We start from the raw sequence: 24115 nt of genomic DNA, 5'->3' as shown, positions 1-24115 counted from the left end.
ATGTAAAGAAACCCAATTTATTTTGTTCCCTCCACATTAGTTAACACACTAGAATCAATCCAGGTTTTTGCCTTTTATGTTAATTTTACTTCCACAGAAATTTGAAAAGAAATATAGTTATTCAAATTCTCTAGGTAGGACATCTGATCCCAAGAGTTACTATGGTAGACTTAAAAAAAAAAAAAAAAGGCTTCTCAAAGATATATTCACTTCCTAATCTCTTGAACCTGTGAATATTATGTGACAAAGAGTGAATATTACCTCATATTGCAAAAGATGTGATTAACTTAAGGATATTGAGATAAGGGATTTATCCTGGATTCTCCAAGTGGGCCCTGAATGCACACAGAGGAGGCAATAGGAAGATAGAGGTGAGATTGGAGTGATACAAACACCAGTGAAGAAACGCTGAGCATCCAGCAGACACTCGAAGAGACAGGAACAGGTTTTTCCCCCAGTGAATCTGTAGGAGTACGGCCCTGACAGCACCTTGATTTCAGACTTCTGGCCTCCAGAACTGTGAGAGAGTAGATTCTGTTGTTTTAAGCTACCAGGATTGTTGTAATTTGTTACCCCAAACCTAGGACACACACACACACACACACACACACACACACACACACACACACACAGTTCCCCTGTGTATAGTAGTCTTGTACCATAATTCTTAGCTTAGGCTTTGAAATCAGACAGAACTGGCCACAACTCCTGGCCCATCCATTTGCCTTTGGACAAGTGCTGAGATATCTTAACCTTAGATTCTTCTCCATTATATAAGACTAGTAAATCTCCTTTATTAAATGGAATTGTGGATAGAAAGCATCTAACACTTAGTCAGTCTAAATTATTGTTCTTGTTATGAGCTAAATAAACATAAATCTAGTCATCCACCCAAGAATCTAGTGGTAAACTCCGTCAATCACTGGAAGACTATTAGATATGCTTTGAAGGAACCTATACAGGCTGACGTATTAATGTCCAAAACCAGGCTGTTAGAAGAGCTGAGGTCACAGAATTACCCAGAATGCAAGTTAAATTAGGAATCAGATGTCATTGGACATAGAATTCGAGTCCAGTTCTGCTGCTTTCTTGGAGACTCAGCAAGACCATCTCAAAATGAGACGGTGGCTTTTGAGCATAACTGGCTACTTGAGACATACAAACCCTTCTCTTGTTTATAGAAGGAGTCACCCTTTGGGACTAGTTGATTTTTTAATCTGTAAGCATGAATCATAAGGTCTTGTAACAATAGTGAAATCAAGAAACGATTTAAACTCAAGAAGTTCTTGCATACACACACACACACACACACACACACACACAAAGTGTTCTCTCTTAATAATAGCAATCTTAAAAACCACCATTCTTAATTTAAAAATATCCATTTCCTTATTGGAGAGAAACATTTTACCAATCAGGTAGTCACATACATCTTTGGAAAATTCCCTGAACAACTTCCCTTTCTCCGTAAATCTTTGTTTTCGCAGGATGACCTCTCTCTAACTGAAATCACAACGTGTGTTAGCTATTACAATGATGTTAGAGAATAGACGGTTCAAACTCCAGTTGTATGCTCCTCCCCAAACTATAAAATCTTGTAAAGAACAACTTCTTATGAGGCTGTAGCAGAATATTTGACATGCTACAATTTTCTGGGCAAAGGATTTAGCTAGCTACTATTTACCACTTCCTTCCCTCTTCTTCCAGCCAGCTCTCACTTCCCCTTTTCCTCAGCATCTCTAATGTCTATTATCCTTCACTAGTGCCCAGGATAAAGGCTGCTGTGGTCCATACACCCTGTGTGAAGATGACCACAGTGAACTGTAACAAAGATTCATAACTCTTCTTTTATTGGAGCATTCAAATTACTCTCAGAAAGAGATGATTTCAAACCTTGCCACAAGGAGCCCTGCCTGATAACAGAGTTTTCTTTTGACTATCAAGAGAATTGTAAAAGAAAAAAGCAACTGTGATGTTGGTGCTGGATTATATACTACTGTGCTATTGAGAATTTAGTTCTCTGTTGGGTGTGCATTTTTTGGTAATCTGTTGGAAATTACAAATATCAATAAAGAAGGCTAAGAAGGATAGTGGACAAGGACCCAGAATTCTGAAAAAGAGCCCAATATTTTAGAGACAAAGAAGAATCATAACAAGAGAAGGCCTCTTATAATACAAAATATGACAGATTTTAATTAGGTATTTTATTACTATCAGTAACACAATAAGAATTGTTTGAAAAAACTACCTGGTAGGTTTCTTTTTATTATTAATTTCACACCTATACAACATCTTTAGATTTTATAAAGCACAATTAGCTATATATGCATAGAAATCAAGAAACTATAGAATGTCCTAGATTTTTATCATAATATCAGTAATTTACATGTAGCTATATCTCAAAAGAAAAGATGAGCTATGCTTTCCATCACCCCCACCAGAGACAAATAAATTTATTATAAGCAAGTGTGAATACTTTGCTTAATAAACAAACTGATAAAAGTCAGTCTTTACAAAGTTGGGAACTGATACCATGGTTCTCAACCTTACCTCCTCGCCTCTCATATCCTGCTGTTCTCTTCTTTACTCACTCTGCTCACGTCACTCCATGCACATGGGCTTCTTGGTTGTCCGTCAAGCATACTAAACACTCTACTACTTCAATGCTGTTATACCTGCTGTTCCCACCCCTTCCTTCAGGTCTTGACCTAAATATTGCCTTCTCTATGTCCTAATCACCTGATGGAAAATAGCAGTACACTTTCCTAATATTTACCATTCCCCTTTCTCTGCTTGATTTATCCCTTTGACCCTTATTGTCTGTAAGTTCAGTGACATCAGGGATTATTTTCTGCTTTGTTTATTACTGTATCCTCAGTGCTCAGAACAACTGTGGTGCATGGTAGACCTTGGAAAACACCTTTTGATTAAGCAGGTGGCCTAGTTGTACTTCCAAGTTCAAGTGTTATCATAAAATATTTGACCTAATCTTGACCTTAACCATGTAGGTACAGTCTTGGAATTTAAGGAGGCTTTCAAAGAATCAGAGCATCTATCAGATTCTTGAAAGTAGAGGTTGTGTCTCAGAACAAATTCCAGGAGCCTCTGCTGTAGAGACAGAGGTCAGGTGAATTTCCAGCAACTCCAGAGTGGGCAGAGTGACAGGCCAGGCCTTGTGGTCTCAATATAACACACCTACACTACATTCCTGCAGATGAGCAATATGGGGTGGTGGAAAGTAGGCTGGACTGGAAGCTGGGAGACCTGGGTTTTCCCTCTAACAAGATGTGAGAGTTAAGGCCAATTGTTTAAATACCCCAGGCCCCAGTTTCCTCTGTTAAAAACAGAAGTCAACCAGGTAAGTGATTTTGAAACTTTTTCTTAAAAAACAGATAACTTTTCCCCCCAATAAAATAAAATAAATAGAAGGCATTCACTACTGAAAATGAAGAGAAGTGAAGCTGTTTAATGGAATTATGGGCAGCAGTGACCTGATGCCCTACTTCCCCCCTCACCTCCCTTTACCACACCGGCAATGAACCACTTCCATTGAGCCCCTGGAGAACATGGGAATGTAGCTTGGAAACCCCAGCTTGGAAATCATCTTAGGTCACATCATTTCAGGTGTCTTCTTCTAAAGTAAAGATGATATCAATTAGATAGGGAAAGAAAATAAGGAATTTATTATAAAAGTAAGCTTAGGCAAAGGTCAGAAATATCCAGTAAGTCATTTTTAAAGCTGTATTACCTCCTACAAGCTGCAGTTCTGTATTGGTACATTGCCTGTGACTTAGAAGTCTAAGGAGTCAGTGTTGGTGAAAGATGGCTAGATGTACTTGAATAGCAAAATTCTCTTAGTGTGCTACCACTTACTGTATGTCATTGTGCAGGTTTATTAACATTCTTATGCTTTAGTTTCTTCATTTGAGAAGTTAGGCAATATCTGCCATATATAGTTGTTCTGAAAACTTGATGAGATGATTTATGAGAGTTGGAGTAGGATCTGACACACAGTAAGTTCTCAAGAAATTGTTTTCATTGGTGTTGTTACATATTATAAAAATATGCGGTGTTATTATTGGAGATATCACAACGCCTTTACCCATACATGGCATTCAAGAAACCAGAAAAAGTTACTGACTGAACTCAAAGTGTGGCTACATTGTGGCTCCAAGATAAGGTAACACTTTCATTAAAGTAGCAAAAAAGACAAAAAGTTAAAAAAGGATTTCTTCCATTGTCAACATGTAATTCTGCTAATGTCCATTCTTATAGATATCTTTATTAATACACTAGATTCAGATAGTTATTTGGGTTATTATTTTCAAATTTTATTAAATGTTAAATATATTTTGAAATATAAAGCAATAGATTTTCATTATTGCAGCTCACAAATCGTCCCAACTTTCTCTCTAGATAAAATAGACTATACTGCTAAGAATGCCATACAGAGAAACTTTTTGACTTGTTCACTGACGTCTAAAACTTTGAAACCAAGCTGTATGAAGTCATTTTATATACACAATGTTACTTTAATTCTTTTAAGTTATTGAAATCTACAAGCATTTATTGCACCACTTTAATTATTTTTGAGTATTAAAAAGCAGACTAAAGTTATCAGTCACATAACAATAAAAACTATTTGAAGTCAGGGAGTGTCATACCTCCATCATTGTTCTTTTTTCTTAGTACCACGTTGGCTATTCGGGGACTTTGGAAGTTCCATATAAATCTGATGATTTTTTTGTTCTATTTCTTTAAAAAATGCCATTGGGATTTTGATGGGGATTGCATTAAATCTGTATATTGCTTTGGGTAATACGACCATTTTAACTATGTTGATTCTTCAGAGCAACAATAATCAAAACAGCATAGTATTGGCAGAAAAACAGGTATATAGACCAATGGTATAGAATTGAGAACCCAGAAATAAAATCACATAAATATGGACAGATAATTTTTGACAAAGAAGCAAAAAACATGCAATGGAGAAAAGACAACCTCTTCAATAAATGGTGCTGGCAGAACTGAAAAGCCACGTGCAAAAGAATGAAACTAGACAGCTATCTGTCACCATGTACCAAAATTAATTCAAAATGGATCAAAGACGTAAGCATAAGACCTGAAACAATAAACTTCATAGAAGAAAACATAGGTACTAAACTTATGGACCTTGGGTTCAAAGAGCATTTTATGAATTTGACTCCAAAGGCAAGGGAAGAAAAAGCGAAAATAAACGAATGGGACTATATGAAACTTAAAAGCTTCTGCACAGCAAAAGAAACCATCAACAAAATAAAGAGGCAACCAACTGAATGGGAGAAGATTTTTGCAAACAGTGCCTTCGGGGCTATCCAAAACATACAAGGAACGCATACAACTCAACAACAATAACAAAAAACAACCCAATTGAAAAATGGGCAGAGGAACTGAAGAGACATTTCTCCAAAGAGGACATACAAATGGTAAATAGACATGTGTAAAAATGCTCAAAATCACGAATCATCAGAGAAATGCAAATAAAAACCACGATGAGATATCACCTCACCCCAGTCAGAATGGCTATCATCAACAAGACAAATAGTAACAAATGTTGGAGAGGCTGTGGAGAAAAAGCAACCCTCATACACTGTTGGTGGGAATGCAGATTGGTGCAGCCACTATGGAAGGCAGTGTGGAGGTTTCTCAAAAAATTACGAATAGAATTACCGTATGACCCAGCAATCCCTCTCCTGGGTATCTACCCAAAAAATCTGAAAACATTTATCCATAAAGATAAGTGTGCTCCATGGTTCATTGCAACTTTATTTACGGTGGCCAAGACACGGAAACAACCAAAATGTCCTTCGATAGATGAATGGATAAAGAAATTGTGGTATATATAAACAATGGAATACTATTTGGCAGTAAGAAAAGATGAAATAGGACCATTTGTGACAACATGGATGGATCTTGAGATTATAACGCTAAGCGAAATAAGTCAGACAGAAAAAGCAGAGAACCATATGATTTCACTGATATGTGGTATATAAACTGAAAAAAAACAAAAGAACAAGACAAACAAATGAGAAACAAAAACTCATAGATACAGACAATAGTTTAGTGGTTACCAGAGGATAAGGGGGGCTGGGGGGTGGTAGATGAGAGTAAAGGGGATCAAATGTATGGTGATAGAAGAAGAACTGACTCTGGGTGGTGAACACACAATGTGATTTATATATGATGTATTACAAAATTGTACACCTGAAATCTATGTAATTTTACTAACAATTGTCACCCCAATAAACTTTAATTAAAAAAGAAAGAACAAAATGAAAGGGGAAAAAAAACTATTTGAAGGTAAACTCCTACAGGGGAGATCCCCTATTCTATTCATTTTTGTGATCTTTTAAGATAAGTTCTCCCAACAAGCTTGAAATTTGAAGAGGCCCTGAAGAGAGGTTGGTGGTTTCCAGGAAGGGCCTCTAAGTAGCCTCGAAATGTGATATTTGCTCTCTCATTTCCCACATTCCAAAGTCCTTAAGCTTTTCAGTTCAAAAATCTGATATTGTCAGTATAATGGGAGAGGTTCATCTGTTAAACACTGTCTTAGATGAACCCGGCTCACAAACATGGATGTACAAAATTAGGGTGCTTAAGTATTAATTCACTTAAGTAAGTATTATAGCAATCATGGGTCCAGACAACCAGGTTAGCATGACCAGTGTATTTGTTTTCTCTAAGCAGAATGGAAAATTAGATAAGAAGCTAAATTCTAATCTGAGGTTTGCTTTGAGTGCACGAAAGTGAGTTGTATAATTCAAACATGTGGCAGGTAGTGGTTACTCTACATGGAGAGATTGAGTCGTTGTGCAAGTTTACTTAGCCCTTGGGTGACAGAACCCTGGGTAGAGTCCACATCTGTTTTTCTCCAAAGACTCAGCTATGTTTTAATGACTGTGACACTATATTTGATGTCACAAGAGATAAAAGAGAAGTATGTTCCCCAGAGACCTTGTAATCTCACTAGGAAGCCAACTCTAACATTTATTGTACTGTCGGAGAACAATATAAGGCAACATGTAATTTATGCCGAAGGCCCAGATGGTAATGATGGTAGGAGAAAGTACAATAAAATCCCAAAGACTCAAGGAAACGCTTCAAAAAGGAGGACCGTATTTTAATCAGAACATTAAAGGAGAAAATCCTGACTAGATGTCTGACTATCAAACCCCTTTACCTTTGTTCATGTTTGAGTTCACTCAGAAGTCAGAACAGGGATCAGTTTGGTAGTGCAAATTTTTGTCATAATGTAAACATGTTTTCATAAGGCTCATCTGAATACAGGAGACATTAGTACAAATGATATGCTGGGGCTTTAATATTATATTCTTCCCAAAAGCACATCATCGATTATCTCTAATGATTAATTAGTAATCAGCTGAACTGTTTTGTATCCTGTTTATCAATAACAGACACAATGGGGAAGCAAAAGGTATGCAAAATTTTTCACTGCAGTGAAGTTATCCTAAAGAAGAGGTCCTCAAACCTAGGGGATTTTGCCCTCCACAGGGCATCTGATACTGTCTAGAAACATCTTTGATAGTTTCCATGGGGGTGACAGGAAATGCCACTGGCAAATAGTGCATAGAGTCCAGGAATGCTGACAAATATCTATCCCATAATGCACAGCACAGACCCCTGAGAACAAAGAATTATCTGATATGAAATGTTTATCATGCTGAGACTGAGAACACCATATGGACGCTGAAGAAATATCCCACTATATGTTACCAGTAGTCAAGCGTAACACACATCAAAGGCCCAGGTCTAGATTCCTCTAGTTCTCCCTATCACCCCACACCTAATTTGAATCAAGATTTGTATTCTCGTGTTGAAATGGGTAGGAAGGTGTGTGTGTGTGTGTGTGTGTGTGTGTGTGTGTGTGTGTGTCTGAAGCAAAATTTCATTTTGGCCTCCTGGCAACTTAATGTAATTATTATAAAGTAGTTCAGATTTTTTTTTAAATTTGCATAGAATGTGTTCTTTTCTTGTTATTCACATTCAACATGAAAATAAACATAGAATATTTAGATTGGCCAAAGATGCCCATTTTTCTGCCAATCAGGAAATGAGGGAAATGTTTAGTGATAAAAATATTTTTGTAAGAGAAGGAAGAATGTTCAAATTGTGAATACTAAATTGCGTATATCTGAAGAAAAATGTCTTAATGTTCGTATTGTGTCTTTAACTTTTCAACACATGTTCATACCTGTAGCTTTCATTGTATCTTTACAGAGACGGACAGAAAGGAGTTACAGTAGTCCCATTTAAAGATGAGAAAAGACTAAAGCCAGGAGATCTATGTGGCATCTCTAAGAACATGATTCTTTCCTGCATTCTACATTGAGCCATATCTGAAGTTACTTAGGGATAGGACCTCAGAATAGAATAAGATGTAATAAGAAAAGTCCAAAGAGAAATAAAACACAAGATGGATAAAAACATTTGAATCCTGGGTATATACCCAAAAAATCTGAAAACATTTATTGATAAAGATGTATGTGCTCTGATGTTCATTGCAGATTTATTTATGGTGGCCAAGACACGGAAACAACCAAAGAGTCCTTTGATAGATGATTGGATACAGAAGATGTGGTACATATAGACAATGGAATACTGCTACGCCACAAGAAAAGATGAAGTAGTGCTATTTGCAGCATTATGGATGGATCTTGAGGTTATTATGCTAAGCGAAATAAGTCACACAGAAGAGGTCGAGAACCATATGACCTCACTGATATGTGGTATATAAAACTAAAAGCAACAAAGGAACAAGACAAACAAATAAAGAAACACAAACTCATAGTCATAGACAATAATTTAGTGGTTACCAGAGGGCAAGGGGGGAGGGAGATGGTAGATGAGGGTAAATGGGTTCAAATATATGGTGATGGAAGGAGAACTGTCTCTGGGTGGTGAACACACAATGTGATATATACATGATGTATTACAGAATTATACACCTGAAACCTATGTGATTTTACTAACCACTGTCACCCAAATAAATTTTAATTAAAAAAAATTCACAGGAATCAAAAAGAAATTCAGTTCATAAATGGAAAAAATGGGCATAATTTCAGGAAATAATAAAAAGAGAGCTATACAGTTAATGACAAAGAGATTAAAAGCAAAGAAATGTGATTATTTCATGACTACTGAAAAGAGATACAGAAACAACATCTCCCAGATGCACTTTCACCACTTCTCAGCACATGTATTTCTCTTCACTCAGGATCCCTCCTCACAAGAAATGAGACATGCTAGAAGAGCTATTCTAAATATAGTGTTTGCTCACCTGTCTTCAGTTGTCCAAATGTTAGGCACACTTAAAAAAAATATCTGAGGGCCGGCCCGGTGGCTCAGGTGGTTGGAGCTCTGTGCTCCTAACTCTGAAGGCTGCCGGTTCGATTCCCACATGGGCCAGTGGGCTCTCAACCACAAAGTTGCTGGTTCAACTCCACAAGGGATGGTGGGCGCCACCCCTGCAACTACAATTGAACATGGCACCTTGAGCCGAGAGGCTGCTGAGCTCACGGATGGCTCAATTGGTTGGAGCGTGTCCTATCCACCACAAGGTTGCCGGTTCGACTCCCACAAGGGATGGTGGGCTGCACCCCCTGCAACTAACAACAGCAACTGGACCTGGAGCTGAGCTGCACCCTCCACAACTAAGACTGAAAGGACAACAACTTGACTTGGAAAAATGTCCTGGAAGTACACACTGTTCCCCAATAAAGTCCTGTTCCCCTTCTCCAATAAAATCTTTAAAAAAAAAAACACACACACACAAAAATCTGAGATCCACAAATGGAAATTAAATTTGGAAACCCTGAAAAATCAAATCTTATATCAAGCCAAATTACAATAATGTATAACCTTTTAGGATTTATTTTATAAGAAATTCCTTGTTTTTAGATCAATCACATAATCAATGTGATCTTTATTTGCTTACATACTTTGATATGATTAGGGATCTTTCCTCTACAAATAACTAATAAATAATTGTTGTGGGTGCACCCTATCCTCCTTCAACATGAAAACAGTCTTTTCTTTCTTATTCCTAAAGCCAAAGCTCATTAGGATGTGATTTTTAGACATTTCTTTATTACTGCCAAGGATTTGAATGAAGCCATCTATTCAACCTCTTTCATGTAAAGATGACAGTGATTTGACTTCCCTAATAGTAAAAGTTTATGCTAGGATTTAATTTTCACATAATATTTAGAAAACAAAATAACCCCAAATATTCAGTATTTTGACAAGTGAAGAAAATTTGTGGAAAGGGCTCTGTTCTTTCTTTCTAAAGCCTGGAGATAACTCTGTAGAGAGTTCTTTTCTATGTAATGAAATATCAAAATTTCCAATTTCAAAGTATATGAAACATATGTTTTGGATGAATATTCACTGCCCACTCAATGCATTCCAGAGCACATTGGTATCATGATATTTACTTATTTCTGGTCTCCTAAAGTAGTCTGCCCCTCGCTCCCCTTCCCTCTCTCTCCCCAAGTTCTAATAGTAGCAGAGAACTCTGATGACTACACACTTATACTGTGTCTATCATGTAAATAATTTTGTTTTCACTTAGAAATATGGTTAATTCAATTTGAACTTCCATTCTCAATAAAATACATTACGTTCCCTATTAGCACTCAACCTGAAATGTATATATTTAAGCCAATGAGCAGGTACAACAGTGCAACTCTATTCTCATTTCTCATTTCATCCAGTTCTCTAATTTTGTCCCATAATTTTGTGTTCTTCGGCCCTCCTTATGTATTTGATTAAATAAGCTCATAGAGAGCATCAGTTCAGGTACCCACTTTGAACAGTGGATAACAGAAACCTGGTGGCCCTAGGAGATACTGAGGGACAGGCCACGTTTGCCACTTGTTCACAGATGTTAAATTCATTTAAAGACCTAATTTATCCTAAAAGGATCAGTTTCAGCATTCTGCATATTCTCCTGATTTAGGTATTTTGTTGTCATTTTGATGGATCCAAAAATAAGTAACGCTGTCAATGTGTGCATAATTAAATAGAAGATAGATCAGGATCTCAAATGGCTGAAATGCAAGCCAGAGTTAATACCAAAGAAGAATTATTTTAAAAGAGTAATATGTGCACAAATCTTTAATAATGACAGGCCCGTGTATGAATTACATGCAGATGATTTCATTTAATCTTCACATTAGAAGAAAATGTTATCTCCATTTTACAGATTTTTTAAAAAGGCTCAGAGAAGATATGCAATCTATTCAAAGCCATGAAATTAGTAATAGGCAAAGTAAGGGTTTGAATTTAGGTCTGTCTGAACCAATACTGTATAATCGCTCCAAAGGATATTTTAGAGAGTGACAGGGGTGCCGGTGGTGCAGGTGGTGACCATAGAGGCATCTGAAATGAAATGTGATCTAATACAGGATTGGAGGAAACTGTCAAGAGGTCATGGAAAAGGCTCATTACAAGAGCACCATCACCAAGGCATGTTCTAGGAAAAGCCATGAGTTCATAGTAATAGGAGAGATCAGAAAGTTAAGCTCTGGCTAAACTGTGCTTTAATTATCAAGCTAAGAAGTTATTATTATTATTATTATTATTATTATTATTATTATTATTAATGCAATGCACATAATGGGAGAATTACATGCTCATAGTTTGGACAATTACTGTGACGGCAGTACGATAAAAGATATTTTGAAGGGAGGAGAGATGGAAGGGAGTAGAGAGTTGAGTTCACAATATTTCTGGCAAGAGAAGATGAGTCTAAATGATGACAATAACAGTGGGACTGTAAATGAGAGCACAGATGCAAGGAAAAGGTACCCATGTGGAGAGATACTTAGCTAGACTTGGCAACAGACTGAACGCGATGAGCAAAAGATAAAGGAAGCAAGCATTCCTCAAGATGGTACCATGGTTTCATGGAGATAAGGGTGATTCAGTTAGGTGACATAATAAAGTGAAAGAAGATCTGACTGGGGTAGGGGCCTGGCAGGGCTAAAAATACTCTGTCAGGTTTTATAATATCCTGTTACTAGAACAACACTAGGCTGGAAAAGATATATTTTATTAGGATCGGAAGAATGATCTGGGTGGCTTAACCATAGTCTATGCCTCTTAAAAGCTGAAATGATTTTATACTCAAAGATACCTACAAAATAGGGATCTATTTTGTATATGCCTACAAAAAAGGCATATAGTACAAGCATTTAGATAATTTTTGAGTGTGCCTTTTTATTCAGGTTAAAAAAAAAAAAGATAGAGCCAGAAGATCACTGAGAACTTGCTCTCAGGCTTTCTGGTCTCACTGATGTCGGAGGTTGTTATTAAGTGTTTTTTCCTGAAGAACTTGTCTTAAGAAGTAGCTACCTCTCAGGGGAAAAGCTCAAGAGTTTAACTTTCAAAGACAGAAGTAGAGTAAGGAAGGAAAAGGCCAGGATGCCTGAAAATTAGTAGAAGGAGAGCTAAATTCACATAAAATATCATTTGGGGAACCAGAGCACAATCGGCGTGGCCAATCAGGAAAACCAACAAAGTTGGTGAGATGTCCAAAGAAAAGTTCTCCTAATCACGCTGTGACTCATCTATTCTTTCTGCCTTGCTGCCAGCACTGTAAAGAGATTTTTTTAAAAATAGAGATGGTTAGCCGTAATTATTACTGTTCTAGAAACAGGGAAATGGCGTTAGCTATGAAATTTCATAAGAGACAAGGACAGGAGAGGTGAGAATAAAGAGCAAAAGACCCACAGGGTGGCACCTGGGAAAGGAATTAAAATGACATAATCATTTCATCATTTGCACTTTGTAAGGGGAAGAAAAGAAGAGATGCATTTTAAAATACATGTACATTGTTCAGAGGAAATAACTTTGAAGTCCATGTAGTAAAATTTAGGTTAAATACTAAATGAAAATGTACAAAGGAAAATAAAGGTGAATTTTTAGTTGGATTTTTTTGAGGCTTTCTTTTCATGAAACTGGATTTAATTAGAGCATTTATATCCATGTTTCTAAGTCCAAATCAAGGCCAGCCTCAGAAGTACGTGGCACAAATTGAGGAGTTTTCTAAAAATCTTGACCCAAAGACCGTCCCTATCTGTCTGCCATTGATTTGGGAATTCCATGATTATAGATGTAGTCATTTCTCTTCACAGAAGTTCTGAATGATGTCTTTTTGAAGCGGGAATTTTCCTGAAAGTGGCTTATATATTACCTTTCTAATAGTCGTTCACACCCCAGAAAGAAAAAGGTCTTCAAAAAACAGCTACACAAAGGGAATGAGGCTTAGGAAATGTTGAACCATTTGAAGACAATGTACACGGAGGACGAGTGGTGGCTACACAAAGTTGGGAAAATCCGCGGACTCTGACCAGGACACATGATCTCATCACCACTTCTTTAAAGTTAATTCCCACTTGTTATTTTTTTCCGGAGTTTTCTGGGACTAGCTTGCCTATTCCTCTTTTCCACAATAAAACTTTTCCCCTGGGACTCCATCTTCTTAAGCAATGAGGTACTGAAGCATATTTTTCTCTCTAGTTCCTCATGTTCTATAATGAACCCATAAATCTTGTTCACATTTGCTAAGATTTTTGCCGCAAATTACCACTGGGGAAGAGCTGACACACTATACCTAGAGGAAATTACAGAGCATAAGAGCTGTATTAGTCACAGGTAGCCTTATCTTCATCAGAATATTACTGGGACAGGGCCACATTTGTTTTTTAAAGACTGAGTCAGTCTTGCCCAGACCTTCATCTGATCTTGGTAAGCCCCAAGCAACTGTTTCTCAACTTTATACCAACAACCCACTACCTTCAAATCTTTTCATAAAGATAACTCATTGTCAAGTGTAGAATCAAGGGGAAATTCCAAACCAGTACCAGGCCTCTGCATCTCCAAACAGAATTTCATATGCACACACTTACTGCCATCTTCTATTTTGTATAAAATACCTGAGAAACAAAAATGTACATTCTTTGAATTAAAATGATTGCACATTTTCTATACAGAATTGTTCTCATGTGCTCCCCACCCCCCTCCTGGATAAACAACATTAAAAAAAATAATAATAAGTGAGTCTGTTTTTCACTTGAAGAAAAAAATTAGGGCTAGCACAGGGACCGGGAATTGGGAGTGGGACATGATTCCAGTGCTCTTTGGGCTTAGTGCTACGATCTTATAAAATAATCGGAAAGCACCCCTGTGTTAGAATGATGGGACAGGAAGAGGCCTGACAGCATTTATGATGCTCCCCCCATCCTTCAGCACAGGTCTGCCTTCTGTTTCTCTCATCATCTCCACTGAAGAGACCAACCTGAACCCTGGGCACAGTTGAGAAAGAGAATGGTCTCACTGCCAATTCTCACTGACTATAGTTTTCCTTATTTTCCTGTCTCTTTGGAGACTTGAAGAGAACTTTTAGGTGAAAAAAAATACATAAATACATCTGGGAAGTTTATGAATTGAAAGGACTGTTAATGAGTGTCATTAGTTATGTAATTTCGACATATTCAAACAAATACGGGATTGAAATAGAAGGTCCTGAAAGATTCACAGTGTAGTAGTATCTGCCCCCCCCCCCCCTTTCCCATCTCTAATATTTTCTACCAAACCCTTTTTTTTAGACCCTGGATTGGGAAATTTCATAAATAATGGGATATTAGACCCCCACCTTCCCTTGCTAAGTAACAATCTATACATAACTTCTGCATTGGACAGAAAGTCATATTAGGGGTTTCCAGAACAATGATCAATGCATTGAGAAGGAAAATAAAAATAGATGGTAGCTAAGGAAAGGAAATTCCACAGCCAAGTGAGACTACCTGAGTTTCTCCTGTGTCTATCTCAGCTTCTCTGTCAATAAGAAATGTCTACATTTACATTAATCAGTGGTGTGCTGGATCTGGCTCCAACCTGCTTCTAAGAGACAGAAATGTGTGGATTTCTTACCAAGCTCTAATTCACTGATATACATTTGTAGTTCAAAATAAGCCAAGGTGGGAGTATTGACACGATGGAAATCAGCAAATGCTTCAAATCAGGCCATTGTATTTTTGTACAGTCAAATTGCCAGCACACTGCCAATTATAATTTCTATTAGAGAAAAGGAAATGCAAGAGAAGTCCTAGTCAACATACATACAGTGCTCTTCCTGAAAGGAGATCTGCTGAATATCATTTTTCTCATTTTTAGTGATGTCGTAGCATGCATTAGGCCATGATGTCTCCTTGAATAGCAGCATCACATACCTGAGAAATTGCAAATCAGAAACTCTGGATTGGGACCAAAGATTAAAGCCCTCCTGGGGACTCTGGTACTTGCTAAAGTTTGAGAACTTCAGCCTGTGCATTGCATCTAGGGAATCTCCTCAATCTAGCTCTCTGTGTGTGTGTGTGTGTGTGTGTGTGTGTGTGTGTGTGTGTGTGTGTGTGTGTTGAGGGGACAGTCGAGGTCAAGGTATATTAGATGTCAAGGTATATTATTGAAGGTATATTATTTAGTTTGATTTTATGATAGAAGAGATATGAGCAGATATCAAGGCTTGCTTGTCTATTTGTAAGGTAGAAAAGGTGCAAGCTAATGAGAAAGAAACAGTAATAGGGGAAACAGAGAAAACACAGGAGAGGATAAGAGTAATTCGATCAAATTCCTTGAGAGACAGAAGATGGGACGTGAAATACAGATAATGAAATCAACCTTGTTAAGTCTTATGCTTTATAGACTTGTACCATCCCCAACCCCACCTATTTTTTAAGGATAAGATGCCAACATCATCTCTATAAAGAAAAATAACTTTTTTTTTTTTTTTTTTAGCAGATGCAATATCTATCAAGGTCTTGAACAACTGGTCTGTTGAATGCTCAGATAACACAAAAAGATAGTTGGGTTTGCATGAAAGCTAAATTAAAACTGCCACACATATTACTATACAAATTAATTTAATGAGTCAGCTTTGATATCTGAGGTGGAACAAAATTTATAACGGGCCTCCAATAAGGCTTTCAACATGAAACTTCTATAAGGCCTACTATTTACTGAATACCTACTGTGAGTTAGGCATATTATGTGCATTATTTTGTTTCTTCATTATATTTGTACAAGGCAGGTGTTATTAGCTATATTTTCTGGATTGGTTAAGGTTCAGAGATATCAAAGTTAATCAATTGTCCATGATTGTGCAGTAAATATCCTTTAGTATAATGGACCCCAAAGCTTACTTATTCACTTACTTTTATTGATATTACTGGCAAAGTTGGCAATTTTAAGAAAATGCTTCGAAGTAAATTTTATAATAAGCTTATAGAATAGAGTCAAATAGAAAAAGGTCAAGGAAGACCGCCACACAATAATTTTCCATGGAAATAATTACAAAAACCTCTACCTCTCCTAGAACATTACAAAGAGTAACTCTGAATCATATCTGATGAAAACAGTTTCACACTCACATTGCTCATAAGCAAAAAGTAATAGAAATGAACATCTTGTCAGAACTTTTATAACCTTTTGGCTTTGGGACCAGAATTTAGCAATACAAAATCAATGGGATTTTAGCAGTCCTTATGTTAAACTCAATGCCTTACTATGGGCACAGACCAGACCTCTCAATAGCTCCTCAAGTGAAATATTTTCAGCACTCTCAGGTTTAATTGCTTAGCTGTGCTTTTTTTCTGTCCATTGGGCTTTCATAAAATTATGAGGGAGAACCATTAATGTTCACAAGGCAAAGTCCAGGTCACTGCCTTGGCCACCTTAGTGTAACATTGACCATAATAAACACATAGAATTACCCTAGCTTTTCCCATGTCTGCATGTGGTTTACACTGGAGAAACGCCAGACTGACTAGACCATATGTCTTTTCTGGATCACAGCTCTCCCAACCATCCAAGAAACATTTTTCCCTCCCTTTTGGAAGTTGATTTTCTGTCCTCCAATCCTACTTCATTTTAGAGGAATCTCTCTATTCAATAGACTAGAACCTAAAATAACCATTGCAGTGTATTATCATTATTTAAAATGTATTGTTTTTATCTCAGTAAGCTTCAATGCATGAAGAGTAGAAAGTTTTTCATCTACCTATGACTTGCCTTTTACCATATGAATTAAACATGAACTGCTACTCTGGGGCTCACTGAGTCTTATGGTGAAGTCCAAATCATTACAAAACATTCGCTCAGTCTTTCCTCTATTACTAGGCTACAACCTCAAGCAGTTTTCTCTTGTTTAAAGTGTCTCCTTCAATTAACCACTTTTAAGGAATAGAAAGTGATAAATATTCAATATTGAAACAATATATTATACCTAGCTTCCTTCCCTAGTTTGAAATCACTTGAATCTTACTATCAGTCTAAAAAGAGACAGTGCTGTTTTTACTTTGCGCAAGAAAAATTACGTATTGAAAATACATGTATGTACATGCATAAAATATTTATATACATACATATAGGTGTGTGTCTATACAGTTAATAGATGGCAACTCAAAAACTCGAACTACAGACATTGTCTAGTCTTAGGTAATCAATAGTTTGTACACGAGGAAGTGAGTTTTTGTTTAGCATTATAATTTTTCTGTGTTTTAGTATTATACTTAGTATTTTAGTATTATAATTTCCTGCAATAGTTTTCTAAGATGAAATTGTGTGCTTAGTATCTTCTAATCACTTCAAATGGATGTTGCAAAAGGAATGTTCTTTTTAACGTATGAAAACATGTACAGAGCCATCGCGAGGCTGCAGCTGTGATCGCTGCCGTGGGCCCAGAATTGTATCCTGACTGTAAACTGGAGACGCCAGCGGCGCTGCCAGTGTTCCTTTGAGGTAGTGTCTGTTTGGCATCTGGAGCAAGTCGAATCGCTCATAAGGTGTAATTGAAAAGTGACTGACCCTCTCTGCAGAGATGTCAAAAACAAACAACTCCACGTCTGGGTCTGTTCTTCTCGCTCAAGATCTGCATCACGATCTCGTTCTCTCTCGGTCATTTTCGAAGTCTCGATCTCCAAGTCGATCTAGCTCTCGTTCAAGGAAGCGCAGGCTGAGTTCTAGGTCTCGTTCCAGATCATATTCTCCAATTCTCGATTCTGATACAGAATCAGGATTTCCGAGGTCACCACAGAGGCTATAGAAGCCCCTATTATTTCCGTGGGCGCAACAGAGGCTTTTATCCGTGGGGCCAGTATAACCGCGGAGGTTATGGAAACTACCGCTCAAATTGGCAGAATTACCAGCAAGCATACAGTCCTCGTCGGGGCCACTCCCGATTCCGGTCCCCAAAGAGAAGGTCCCCTTTGCCACGGTCCAGAAGCCATTCTAGAAACTCCGATAAGTCTTCCTCTGACAGGTCAAGGCGCTCCTCATCCTCTCGTTCTTCCTCCAACCACAGCCGAGTTGAACCTAAGCACAAGTCTGCAAAGGAGAAAAAGTCCTCTTCCAAGGATAGCCGGCCATCTCATGCTGCTGGGGATAACCAGGGAGACGAGGCCAAGGAGCAGACGTTCTCTGGAGGCACCTCTGAAGATACAAAAGCATCTGAGAGCTCGAAGCCGTGGGCAGATGGCAGCACCTACAGTGCTGGTAGTGCATCCCGGGCCTCGGCAGTCTCTGAGCTGAGTCCCCGGCAGCGAAGCCCTGCTCTGAAAAGCCCCCTCCAGTCTGTGGTGGTGAGACAGCAGTCCCCCGTCCTAGTCCTGTGCCAAAGCCTAGCCCTCCACTTTCCAGCACATCTCAGATGGGCTCTACTCTGCAGAGTGGTTCTGGGTACCAGACTGGGACACACCAAGGTCAGCTTGACCATGGCTCTGGGTCCTTGAGTCCATCCCAATTGAGCCCTGTGGGTAAGCCTCCAGGCCACTGGTTCCACATATGGCTCCTGTCAGGAGGAGAAGGCTGCTGCTCCAGGAGGAGCAACCTATACAAAGAGGTATCTAGATGAGCAGAAGACAGAGAATGGAAAAGATAAGGAACAGAAACAAACAATTACTGATAAAGAGAAAATGAAAGAGAAAGGGAGCTGCTCTGATATGGGCTTGAGTGATTCAAAAATGAAATCTGATCTGTTTGCTCCCAAAACTGATTCTGAGAAGCCTTTTCGGGGTAGCCAGTCTCCCAAAAGGTGTAAGCTCTGAGATGACTTTGAGAAGAAGATGGCTGACCTCCACAAGGAGGAGATGGATGACCAAGATAAGGACAAAGTTAAGGGGAGGAAAGAATCTGAGTTTCACGATGAACCCAAACTTATGTCGAAAGTCATAGCAGGTGCAAAGAAAAACCAGGAGGAGGAGAAGTCAGGCAAATGGGAGGGCCTGGTGTATGCTCCTCCAGGGAAGGAAAAGCAAAGGAAAACAGAGGAGTTGGAGGAGGAGTCTTTCTCAGAGAGATCCAAAAAGGAGGATTGGGGAGGGCTCACGAGAACCGAAAGTGGGCACAGGGGGTTCGTGCCTGAAAAGAATTTCCGAGTGACCGCCTACAAAGCAGTCCAGGAGAAAAGCTCATCACCTCCCCCAAGAAAGACCTTTGAGAGCCGAGAGACGCTAGGAGCCAAAGGAGACTTTTCCACGGGGAAGTCTTCCTTTTCCATAACTCGCGAGGCCCAGGTCAATGTCCGGATGGACTCTTTTGATGAGGACCTTGCAAGACCCAGTGGCTTATTGGCTCAGGAACGCAAGCTTTATCGAGATCTGGTGCATGGCAACAAAAAGGAACAGGAATTTCATTCCATTTTCCAATACATACAGTCAGCTCAGTCTCAGCGGAGCCCCTCCGAGCTGTTTGCCCAGCACATAGTGACCACTGTCCACCACGCCAAAGAGCATCACTTTGGGTCCTCAGGAATGACATTGCATGAACGCTTTACTAAATACCTAAAGAGAGGAAGTGAGCAGGGCGCAGCTAAAAACAAGAAAAGCCCAGAGATACACAGGAGGATAGACATTTTCCCTATTACATTCAGAAAACATGGTTTGGCTCATGATGAAATGAAAAGTCCCCGGGATACTGGCTACAAGACTGAGGGAAAATACAAAGATGATCCTGTTGATCTCCGCCTTGATATTGAACGTCGTAAAACACATAAGGAGAGAGATCTTAAACGAGGTAAATCAAGAGAATCAGTGGATTCCTGAGACTCAAGCCACTCGAGGGAAAGATCAGCTGAGAAAACCAAGAAAACCCATATAGGATCAAAGAAGCAGAAGAAGCACCGGCGAGCACGAGACGGGTCCAGGTCATCGTCCTGTTCCTCCCCGTCGTCCCACTGCTACAAAGCGGAGGAGTACACTGAAGAGGCAGAGGACAGAGAGGAGAGCACCACGGGCTTTGACAAATCAAGACTGGGGACCAAAGACTTGTGGGTCCAAGTGAAAGAGGAGGCAGAGCTCGAGGGACCTTTCAATTCGAGCCAGAGGAAGAGGCTGGGGCAGAGGCATCTACTCTGGCAACAACAACAACGGCAGCAATGATTTTCAAAAAAGAAACCGGGAGGAGGAGTGGGACCCTGAGTACATTCCCCAAAGCAAGAAGTATTACCTGCATGATGACCATGAAGGTGAAGGCAGTGAGAAGTGGGTGAGCCAGGGCCAGGGCTGAGGAGCCTTTCCCCGGGGTTGGGGCCAATTCATGTTCCGGAAATCCAGCACCAGTCCCAAGTCAGCCCACGACAAGTTCAGTGGGGAAGAAGGAGAGATTGAAGATGACGACAGTGGGACAGAGAACCGAGAAGAGAAGGGCAATTTACAGCCCACCATTGAATAGGGGCCACTCTTGATGGGAGCCCCACCGCAGGGGAACGAGGCACTGGGAAGATGGCTGGCGAAGAGCTAAACAGAGGAGCCCCAAGAAGATTCTGAAAAATCCCACCCATACCCCCTACCAGCCATGCAGAATCCTACTACAGCTGAAAGCATCCCTGGCGCTGCGTCCCACTAGACAGAGGTGGCTGGTGTGGAGCCTGGGGTCAAGCCCAACTCTTGAGCAGAACACAGCACATGGGGCTTTAGCTGTGCTTCTCATTTGTTGTTGGTGTGTGGGGTGGGGGCTGGGGCTGGGAGGGGAGAGCGGTGCTTGGATTTTGGTTTGTTCCCTATTAGAAACCAACAGTTTTGTTCTTAATTTCATTTGGAGCAAAGACTAATTTGATGATTTTCAATTTCTTCTCCCTTATCCTGGTTTTAAAAGCTCCTGCCCCCCTTTTTAGGCATATGTAGTAATATTAGCAGAAAGATTTAATTTGGGCAACTTTGATTCTTAAAAGCGAAAACAAAGCATGTGAATAAACATTGAAGTGTTCACCTCAGTTTGGGACCAAACTGCTTGGATCTTTGTACAAATCAGTTTTGTATGTCGAGGAGGAGTCCAAGGCCTTTCTGAGCACCTTGTGTTCCCCTTTTCTGCACAGCCTTATCACATGGTGTTGTTCCTAACCACACCCCACGTGCCCCCTCCCCCATATTTCCTGATTTCTCCTGGGCTGGGCTTCCCATTCTCCACTGGCAGCTCCAGTATCCTAACTTTCTAGTCCCGCTGATCTGCTCAGCAACGGGTGGAAACAGGACAGCGGTTTCTGGTCTGTTTTCTAAGATACTTCTGAATGCTATTATCTTTACAAATATAAGATGAGAAAATAATTTTTTCAATATTTTGTATTAATCTTTTTATAAAATGAAAAGAAACTCTTATGATCGATTAAGGAAGGTGGTTATGGCTGATGGTTTGTGGGGTTTTCTTTCTTTTTTAACCTTAAGCTTTAAGTTGAAACATTCTCAGATGTGTGGGGGGAAGACATCCTCTTAAAATGGGGTCCTTGTGCTTGCCTTCTGGGGAGGCGGTCCTGAGCAGGTGACTCATAAGGCGTTTATGCATATGGTATATGAGGACTGCACCCACCTCTTTCCCCTCTAACCTTTGCCTCTTGGGTTTTTGTGCTACTTTCCCCTTACTTTGCTACGTTTCTATAGTTAAGTTAGTTTTACTTGAATGATTCATGTTTAGGGGAAAAAAATGAAAACACCTTAAAATTTGTTTCAACTCGTCCTGCAAATAAAAAAATAAATGAAGTGGCAGATGAAAAAAAATAAAAAGAAAACATGTACAAATGGAATGCTTTCTAAAAATTAGCATAGGATGATTCTGTGTTCTAAGGTACATATGTGCATCAGGGTGATGTATTAGAAATTTTAGCCTGAAATTTTAAATAGTTTGCTATATAAACTGAAAACGTCAACATTGAACTATTGTAAGCAGTTTCCTACATCCAAAATGGTAAGATTTAATAGTCCTTGCAGAAGTCCTGTTCTATTATCCTAAAGAATCTTTTGGATGGGGACCTTTCAACCATACAAACTTGAAGAAAGAACTCTTCCCTTGTACTTTTCATGAAGTGCAAAATTACCATCTACTTGAATGAAAAAATTTCATTATAGAAAGGATTCTGTTTACTAATGTAAATTAGTGCAGATTTGAGGCAATATTCTTAACTTTTAGGCATTTTAGCTAACTTTTTTGTTATTTGGGTAGAAGGAAGGCTCAGGGAAGTTTGTAAGATGAGGTCTGATATATTCCTGGGCTTTGTATAAATTCCGAATGCCTTGCTTGTGGAATTGTGTGTTCTCTTTTTTTGAATAGTTGTTTAAATGAGATGAGTTGAGATAGAGGGAATATCACAAAAGAAATGCAGATATTTACCGTCTCATCTTTGGAAGGAAATCTGTGAAACCCAGGAAAAAAAGACATGGCTAGAGTGGTGATAGTGTGGTCGTAAATCACAAAATCTCAGAACTTTAGAAATGTGCATACTACTGATAGTGTGTTCTAAAATGATATTTTTGCTGAAATGAATAGGGAGAGCAGCAAGGGACAGTTTGTGTGAGAGGAGAAGGCACAATACAGCACTGCTCACTCGGGGTATGGTGCTGTGCAGCAGATCTCTACAACTTTTCATCCTGTGTAACTGAAACTTTGTACCCATGGACTAGCAACTCCTCATTGTCCCCTCCTAGCCCCTGACAATGACCATTACACTCTCTGCCTCTACGAATCTATTTTCAACCCCTCGTGTAAGTGGAAATATTCAATATTTGTCCTTCTGTGACTGGCTTACTTCACTTAGCATAATGCCCTCCAGGTTCATCCATGTTGTTGCAAATGGCAGGATTGTCTTCATTTTTAAGGTTGGATAGAATCCCATGGTATGTATAAACCACATTTTGTTTATCCACTCATCCATTGATGCACATTTGTTTCAATATCTTGGCTATTGTGAATAACGCTGCAACAAACGGGTACATGCAGACAGCTCTTCAAGGTCCTGTCATCAGGCGTGCTCTAAGTGTGCCCTCCACTCTTTTGATAGCTTCAGACAGGTTTGGGCCAGATTTCCATAATTCTAATTTATAATTCAAATGGTAATTACCTTCTTCTTACTTTTGGCCTTCTCACATAGTCATTGATGGCCTCCCGGCCTGGCACAATTCTAACCTGTGTCTTTGGTCATCAAACAGACACATTCTGCATTTTTCCATTGGTCTCCTCTTTCTATAACACATTCTGAGCTGCCTTTATAAAGGGATTCTGAGACAAACCTGTTTCTGATCTCAGATACTCTAAATTCTTTCACTCAGTTGTCTATTTGCCAGTACGATAAAAGAATTATACTTTCTTCTAAGTATTTTGAAATCATCAACAACAGATGTCATTTTTCATATATATCATACATGCATTCTTCAAAGAAAGATTTGCAAACTAAATCAAAATTAATACAGCATTTAAATTCTGACCACCATAAGTTCGTATTTTTCAAATCATTCTACAGTTTAAGAACTAGTACCCTGTTATTCAATAAGTCAGGCATATACAAACTATGATCTGCAGGCCAGCCATCTATCTTTGTAATTAAACTTTTATTGGAACACAACTATGTTCATTCATTTTCCATTGTCTATGGCTACTTTCATGCTATAATAACAGAGGTGGTAGTTTCTACAAAGACTGTGTGCTCCATAAGCCTGAAATATTTACTATCTAGAGCTTCAAGAAAAAGTTTACAACTCTCTGCAATAGACTATAAATTGTAATGCCCGTACCT

General features: G+C 38.9%; 1 long non-coding RNA gene and 1 pseudogene across 1 annotated transcript in view; one reads left to right on the top strand and one right to left on the bottom strand.

The window, feature by feature from the left end:
- Positions 1–24115, bottom strand: part of LOC141570434 (uncharacterized) — a 476097-nt gene that overhangs the window by 271527 nt on the left and 180455 nt on the right. The gene's annotated exons all lie outside the window — the stretch shown is intronic.
- Positions 17749–20787, top strand: LOC109450174 (thyroid hormone receptor-associated protein 3; annotated as a pseudogene).

The sequence above is a fragment of the Rhinolophus sinicus genome, linkage group LG03 (genome assembly GCF_036562045.2).
Source record: "Rhinolophus sinicus isolate RSC01 linkage group LG03, ASM3656204v1, whole genome shotgun sequence".
Taxonomy (NCBI): domain Eukaryota; kingdom Metazoa; phylum Chordata; class Mammalia; order Chiroptera; family Rhinolophidae; genus Rhinolophus; species Rhinolophus sinicus.
Note: the sequence above shows the minus strand (reverse complement) of the source record. Positions and strands in the feature narration are given on the sequence as shown.